This window comes from Seriola lalandi, unplaced genomic scaffold (genome assembly GCF_002814215.2).
Source record: "Seriola lalandi dorsalis isolate HSWRI2012SDOR001 ecotype SW California unplaced genomic scaffold, Sedor1 jcf7180002054470, whole genome shotgun sequence".
NCBI lineage: Eukaryota > Metazoa > Chordata > Actinopteri > Carangiformes > Carangidae > Seriola > Seriola lalandi.
The window spans coordinates 3,426,721-3,434,552 of NW_019525023.1; positions in this window are offsets into that span (position 1 = coordinate 3,426,721).

Here is a 7,832-nt window from a genome sequence, read left to right on the forward strand (position 1 = left end):
CCCCACCCTGCCCACAGTCTCCACCTATCTCCTCATCACTAGATCCCTGATTAGGCTGAAATTCAATAGCCCTACTCCGCCAGAGAGAAGTAAGTGCATCACATGACCTGTGAATTCCTGTTTACGTTAGATGGTTTTGATATTTTGGTCTTGTAACAAGCGTGTCTGCAGGGGGGAGGGTGCAGAGTATAATAGCAGCAGAGCTGAATGAGAGAAAAAAAATATATCACTCAGCATCAGTTCTCATCCTGTCATCTGTCATCAGCATTATCTGTGCAATGTAGGCTAGGAGTGAAACTAGAAGAGGGAAGTGACATAAACACTGAACAGGAGGGCAAAGTAGGGGTTAACCAAGCAGACTGTGTGCACAGTTATTTTTTCCCCCACTCTCTCTCTCTCTCTCTCTCTCTCTCTCTCTCTGATCTGCCTTCCTGTCTCACAGGCAGTGCAGTGCAGTGGCTTTGAAAATCATGAGAGTCAGACAGGCTTGTTTTGCATACTGTAGGTCTCCTGCATTGACTTGTAGCAAATCCCTGCCCTCGGGAGGCATGTCAGAGGGGATTAATGGGAGGGCCGGGGCCTCACAGAGTTTCCCATTGACGCAGCCTAGCCCTGCACTGTATTCTCATCCCGCAGAGTGAGAAAAGAACAAGCAGGTGGGGTGGTGGTGGTGGTGGTGGTGGAGGGGAGGATTTAGCTTGTGTGTGCAATGTGTGTGTCAGTGTGCGGGGGGTGGGGGGTGGGGGGGTATTATACAGTGGTGTTATGTCCCTCTGCCCTGATTCTTTTGAGCTGAGCTGCAGGGAGGGGAGGAGAGTGTAAATAATGTATTTGGAGTGGCGGGGTAGAGGGAGCTGGAGCTTGACCGAGCTCAGAGCAGGGAAGGGAAGGAACGGGTTGAGCGGCCATGCTGCTGCGCAGGAAACCGGGGGCTGGAGGGGGTGTACAATGAGGGATGGGGGGGGGGGGGGGGGGGCAGTACAAGCTACAACAACCCTGCTGTAGTGCTCTGGGGAATGTGGAGCCTCCGCAAGAATGAAGCAATCCTCTACTTCCGCTCTGCTCTCTCAGTTTTACCAAGACAAGTAGTTTGCTTCTGCAGATTGCCATTAATAATGCAATATTAATAATAATGTGGTAATGTGAAATGCTACTTCACAGCAGGCCTGGAGCTGGTAGAGATTTGGATGAGCAAAGCAAGCTGGAAACTGGAAATCAGTCCTCAGGCTGCAGAACAGGACAACATATAGAAGTCTCCACACAGTAATCCGGGCTGAAATGTGCTTTTTAAACTAATAGGTTCAACATTTTGGGAAATACATTTACTTGATTTGAAACTAAACAGCAGCAGGTTAGCTTAGCTTAGCATAAAACTAGCCTGCTAGCCAGCTAGCCTGAGTCTGTCCAAAAGTTACCAAACAGAAAATAAAGTATATTTTTGTATTGCATCATTTGCAGAAATTTAACTGCTGAATGATTTGTGTTTATATGCTCCAAACTTTCAATGTACCAACTGTATAGACATTAGCTGTAAGCTAGCAATGCACGCACCAACTATGCTTGTGGCAGTGTGTCTGCATCCAGCTCAGCTCCTGACTGAACTTCAGTTATCTCCCTCCAATCTCTCTCATTTTTATTTCACTTTCCATTTTCCTGTGTGTTTATGAAGCTGATTCATAGATGGAAAATTTTCACTCAAGTTGAACCATTATCAGCCTCAGAGGACGCGTCAGTTTGTGGTGCCCCGTGCAAATCAGCATCAAATTGTGTCATTCCCTAGATTTTCTGCCTTCTTCTCTGAGCATGCAGTTAAGCGCACTAATTAACATGATATATATGGTTTGTTCACCGAAGCCAAAGTATGAAAATGCCATGTCTATGGCGGTTGTGTACTGGATTATATAATGACTGTATAGTGCTGTGTTGAAGTCTATTTCTACTATGAACCTGAACCCAAACCCAAACCCAAAACTTTAACCCTTGATACTGATACTATTTTACTCATTTTGTATGGAGCCAGGTTAGCTGTTTGTGCTAAGCTAAGCAAACCAGTTGCTGCCTGTAGCCTCATATTGGGAGTACAGACATGTGAGTGGTATCAATCTTCTCATCAAACTCTTGGTAAGAAAGCAAATAATAATATTTCCTAAAATGTTGAACTATCCCTCTATGGCTCCCCTCCTTGTGATGAAACCGTTCACTTACATTACTATACCATCAGCCTTTAATTTCTCTCCTTATCTCCCCGTGTTGTTCTCTGCTCCCTCTCCCCTGGTGTTCCAGCTTTTTTCTTTCTCCCACACCTGCTATGTTTTATGGGAACGATAAAGGGGACCTCAACCTTGAAACATGATAGAGCAACCCCAACTCCCACAACTACAATCATCTGAAAAAGAAAAATAAGATCACTGCTTCTCTCCTTTTCACACAATGTAACCTTGGTGTAACTTTTGTATTTTATCATCTTTTATTGGGCTCGCACAACTCTGTTGCCGTATCACCCTGTGTAGCTCGGCAGCTACAGCCCACTCGTTTACCCGAGAACTACAAAGTGGGTTTGACGCCTTGCATCTTGTGTAACCACGGTCTTTGAAGACTTTGGCTTTGAGCTCTGTGTCTCATCAATTCCCTACGCAAAGATAAATTTGAATCTGAGGCGAGCACATAAGGGGGTAGCTTATCTGCCCCACTCGTTTAATGTTATTCATTCATGCACACTATTTTTATGACAGGCCGTGCATGCAGAACTATTTTACATTTTTTTGTTGTTTATGTAACCATCTTCCGTCTGCAGCATGGATGTGTGTGTGTGTGTGCATGCTTAGAGGCAGTACAGCAACTTCTTAACTTCACATGAGAGACAGGAAGCACTGCTTGCTTTTGTAGGATGCATGAAGAGTGAGGGACCCCTTGATACATTAAAGCCATAGTTTGTAATGTTCTGCATGAAAGTTAAAAGCTGTCATAGAGGGGGGGGGGAAACGGATCACAAGTCTGGCCAGTCCTGGGTCTTTCTGGGTCGTGCTTTGATGTTAATTCACGCCTCAACGTGAGGGAGAGCAGCATGCAGAAAATAGAGTGAAACAGATACCACCCCCCCACCCCCACCCCCCCATTTCTAGCCGCACCATAAAGTGAGTGGTACTTATCACAGCAAATTCCTGACTTATTTGTCATCTGGGGCTGCGGATTTGTCACATCAAATCTGCTTTTCTCAATGAACTGGGGAGGGAGATTACAGACTCATAGTCAGCGAGATAATAGGCGAGTCGCGTTTTGACTCTCAAATGAAAGTCCTCAAGAGGATGATGCAGAGAATAGAGCCACGTCGTACGCGGCATCTGATTCTCACGCTACGACTGAAGCTCTTTCTCTGTCCATCTGGAAATATGATTTTCTTCTGCCCCCAATCCATCTGAAATACCGGTCGGCCTTGCAATTGTTCGGTGAACCTAAGCTGCCGAGCCACACCACTCTTTCCAATTCTTCGGCCCAGCCAGAAAATCCTCTTCAAGCCTGGCTGATCCACCGTGCAGCTCAATTCACTATCAGTGTAAGATGAGAGCAAGGAACCAGTTGTTAGTCCCTTCTCTCTGTCTGATCACCTTACACGTAATTGATTGGACTGTTCGCACAATGTTTCCCCCATTTCATCTTTTACATTTCAGTCCTCAGTTATTATTATTATTTCAGCATCGTGCCATGTGAGCTCACAGTAACAGATTCCTAGTTTGCTTAGAGATTCAACTGAGCTACATCTAATATCCTCCATATGACCTATTTTACACTAAAGCCTTGATCTCCCTCCATGTTTGTTTTTTGAGTCTATTTGCAGCTCCTCTGATGATTTGATATTATTCCCTAAAATATGAGCGACTTGTTATGTTTGTTTTCAAACCACAGCTCTACTTTCATTAGCATATAAAAGGCTTTTTTGATATCCTTATCCAGTTTGAGGTATTTCTCTCCATAAATTATTTCACAGGGAAGGGGAGTCAATCAGACTGATAAGTTCTTTACCATTTAGTTTCACCCAGAAAGCACGCATTCTTGGACTTGATTTGAATTTAATGGTCCTGTAGATGATTAATGAATCAATTATTGGATACAGCATCTGATCTCTGGGTGGTTGCAGCAGAGACACTGACAGCTTTTCAAATTGAAAGAAGCATAATCGTTATGGAGAGTCGCCCACTGCCAACTCAATGTGCTCCTGTAATTATAAATGCATGAAATAATTAACAAACAACTCCACGGTTGAAGTTGTTACATGTCGGGTCATTTAGGGTCAGCAGCAAGTGACTGGAGGAGAGTGGAGCTCGCAGATGATAGCACTTTGTCTGATAAGGGCGGCAACACAGATTGAGTTAATCTTGTAGCGAGAAATGCATTGTAGGCTTTTAGTGTGGATGACGCTCAGTGTGAGGCCTCTCACTCATATAGCTCAGTGAAAAGCTCACTGAAAGCACACACCACCACCACTACCATCCACCCACCCCCACCCCCCCAGCTCCATTCTTCCAGAGGGACAGCTTGTTGACATCCATTAGGAGGTTTCCCAGCACTGAGCCAGGCCAGGAAAGAGGGCTAATGATGTAATTCCCTGAGAGATGACATTAAAATGTCAAAGTGCCGCAGCTGACATCATCCATTTAGCACACATTTTCCAATAATATACATTTGTCTTCCTTTTTTCCTTCCCTCAGCTTTCCTTCCTAGAAACTGGAGCTCCCCACCCATCCCAGTGCCTCCAGGCTCTACTTAGGTGTGCAGCCACACGATGGAGGACAGACTGGAATAAGGGGGATATCATCAAACCATCAAACCGTGTCTTCCCCCGCAGCTATAAATGCCCTGCTCCAGAAAACAATGTTTTGAGCAGGCTATGTGTGTCGTGTTTCATTTATCCCTACCCTTTTTTTTAAGCTTCAGCCGATGCCAATTCATCTTGTCTGCACAACAAAGACCCTCACGCTCGCAATGCTCATTCCTCCACCTCTTTTACGATTCCTTCCACATGTGGGATTGGCCTCTGGGTGATTTTAAGGTTAGCTATCTGTATTTATTCTCTAAAAAGTGTGATCCCATCTGATTTTAATAGTTTTAAGATGTGTAACAGAATGAAGAGAACATCTTGTACAAATTGCATTACCTACCTGCCAGCACGCTGCAAGAACCGTGTCGTTCACACTGGTCAACAAACATGCTGTTTTTCAGAGAAAATGTAGAATCTGAATTATATTTCTAGCAGGGAGACTTGACAGCCCTCTATTCTTCAGCCCAGTAAGTGGGCAGGCTTAGACTTCAATAATGGATGCTTGAAGGCAGAGTAAGTAGACGTGAACTGGAAGCAGAGAAGGGGGCTGCACCTCACTCAATAATGAATCAATTGATCCCCCTGCAGATGATGGATCAGGTTGCTATGACGACAGATGCACTGTTATCCGGAGCATGGAGAAGTGGTTTGTTTCCCAGAGCTATACACTGGAGGCTGTGAGTGGATCTTGGCTGTAAATGTATGGTGAAGCAGGATGTGATTAATAAAAGAAGCGAATAAACAGAAAAAATATTAAGAGGTGGATTAATGCAGCCAGATGGATTTTCTCCCATGAGGAATTACTGTGCAGATCAGAAATCCGTCACATCATGGTGTACAATTCCAAATCTATTTTCCTCTATTTTTTATTTTATTTCATTATTTTTACCACGAACACAGATGTAAAGATGCCGCAGGTGCATTTGATTATATTGGCAATCAGTCCCTCGTTGATTAACCGGGGGCGTTCCTCCTTTGACGGATGTCTTAGCGCCGAGTCGGAGCTGAATACACATGTGGGTTTTATTGTGCATGTAGCGCTGCCTTCTGAAAAACCAACATGTTTACCGTGTCTGCATGTGTGCGTTCTGTTGCCGTGGCAACGTGGCTGATGCTGGGTCCAGCTGGGACCGTGTTGCCAAGTAACAGCTGAGTTATGAGAGTGGAAGAGAGGAGCGTGGGCACTGTTAGGGGGGTGGGGGGGAGGGTAGTGGGTGGAGGGAGCAACGAGGAGGATACAAGGACTTCTACAAAGACGGCAGCGAGCAACAAAGACTGGAAGCAGGAGGGGGAAAACATCTCTGAGGGTAAAAAGGGGAAAAAAAGTGTTTATTTAGGTTAGAGCTCTGGGTTGAAAAATAAGATGTTTTTCATCTCATTCTGCGGCTTCCTGCCAGAGAATATTAATACTTGGGTGCAGCACAAAGCATCTCTAGTCTTTGGAAAAGGCACACAGACAAATTAATCCATGCCAGGAACATAAGCGATGTGCTCCATGCTAAACAGCAGCAGCAGCAGCAGCATCTCTGATGATTCCTTTCATGAACAGAAAATTGGAGTAATGAGTGCAGCGTTGTGTGTGCAGAGGCCTGGCTGTGCTGACCCTGCCTCTAACATGACTACACAGAAGGCACGTTGCCTGTAATGACTCACAAGCAGGCAGAAATATCGGAAACAGTCCAGCTCCAAAGCCCTCAGCTGTAAACGATCGTGTGTCCTTGTAGTCCAGGAGGCTCAGGCGTGGAGCTGCAGCGAGTGGCCTGCTGTTGAGTCAGCACTGGTTTAGCATACATCCAGACAGGGAAGGTTACAATGAACTCACTCCAGAGTTTCATGGTTGTGCTGCAGAAATACGGCCTGTAATCCATTAAGTTGAATGAACGGTTAATGGTTTGTGATAACAGCAGCTGGTCTTGTTTTTCAGCTGCTGTGAGGATTGACAGGTGACACCCATGAAATCCCATCTGTGTGTAAGATGATTAAAGGCAACGGATCACAGTATGTTCTTACTATCTCCTCATCTGACCTGCTCATTCACGCAGATTTCCTCTCATGAATCATTTTGGACCCGACCTTAAATCTGCTCCCTCGTCCCGCTCACAACATGATTATGCAGTTTTGCCGTCATATCAGTGTTGTCTCAGGCTCCTGGCTCAAATTATTTTGTCCGTGCTCATTAAGAACACATTTTTCTGTCTTCCACCGGCTGAGCAGTCTGATTTGTTGTCATGGAAACTGATCATGAAGTGCCTCGGTGCTTCATTTGGGACTAATTGTCATCCCCAAACAAACACGCATGCTCTCAGCCTCACACGCTCGCTGCTGAAATCACAGAATTTGTCGCTCTCTTTGTTATAATATTCTCATGCTCCAGTACTTCTCAACAATAAACCTAAACCACAAAAGCCCCTGAAATCCTGCACAGGAGTGAGTGGAATAGCTGAAAACAACAATCTCTACCAAACAACACAGCTATTGAAGTCCCTGGAACCGTTCCCTCGCTGCTTGCTTCAAATATGCTTGATGAATTTTCCACCACATCACTCTGGGAGATGTGAAATTTGACGCTCGGTGCATGACTGACACATTCAGTCCTCAGCTAAAGGGTGCGTTAAGTGAGATGTCAAAGATCAGAAGACATTGTGTCCTTCCAGATTTGTGCAGTTCAGGAATTACAGGTGGAAACAGGGCGAACCAGAAAAACAAAAACAATGGAGCCAACGTGGCCTCGTGCTTTATATAACAGAGCTTGCCTGTGGCGATTGTGCAATGCGGTGCAGTTGTCTGGGCTGATGTAAACAGAGCCTTAGTGCCTCTGGAGGCTCAGCCATGTGCCTTGATGCAGCAGTTATGGGCACATGCCCTACTTTCATAAATCAGAGCTGGAAAAAAAGAAAAAAGAAAAAAAGAAACAGCGTGAGGGGAGAGGAGGGAGGAGGAGTGGTGAGAGGAGATGCCGAGTGAGCAGGAGAGGGAGGGAGAAAGAGATTTTTTGAGGGGGGGGGGGGGGGGGGGG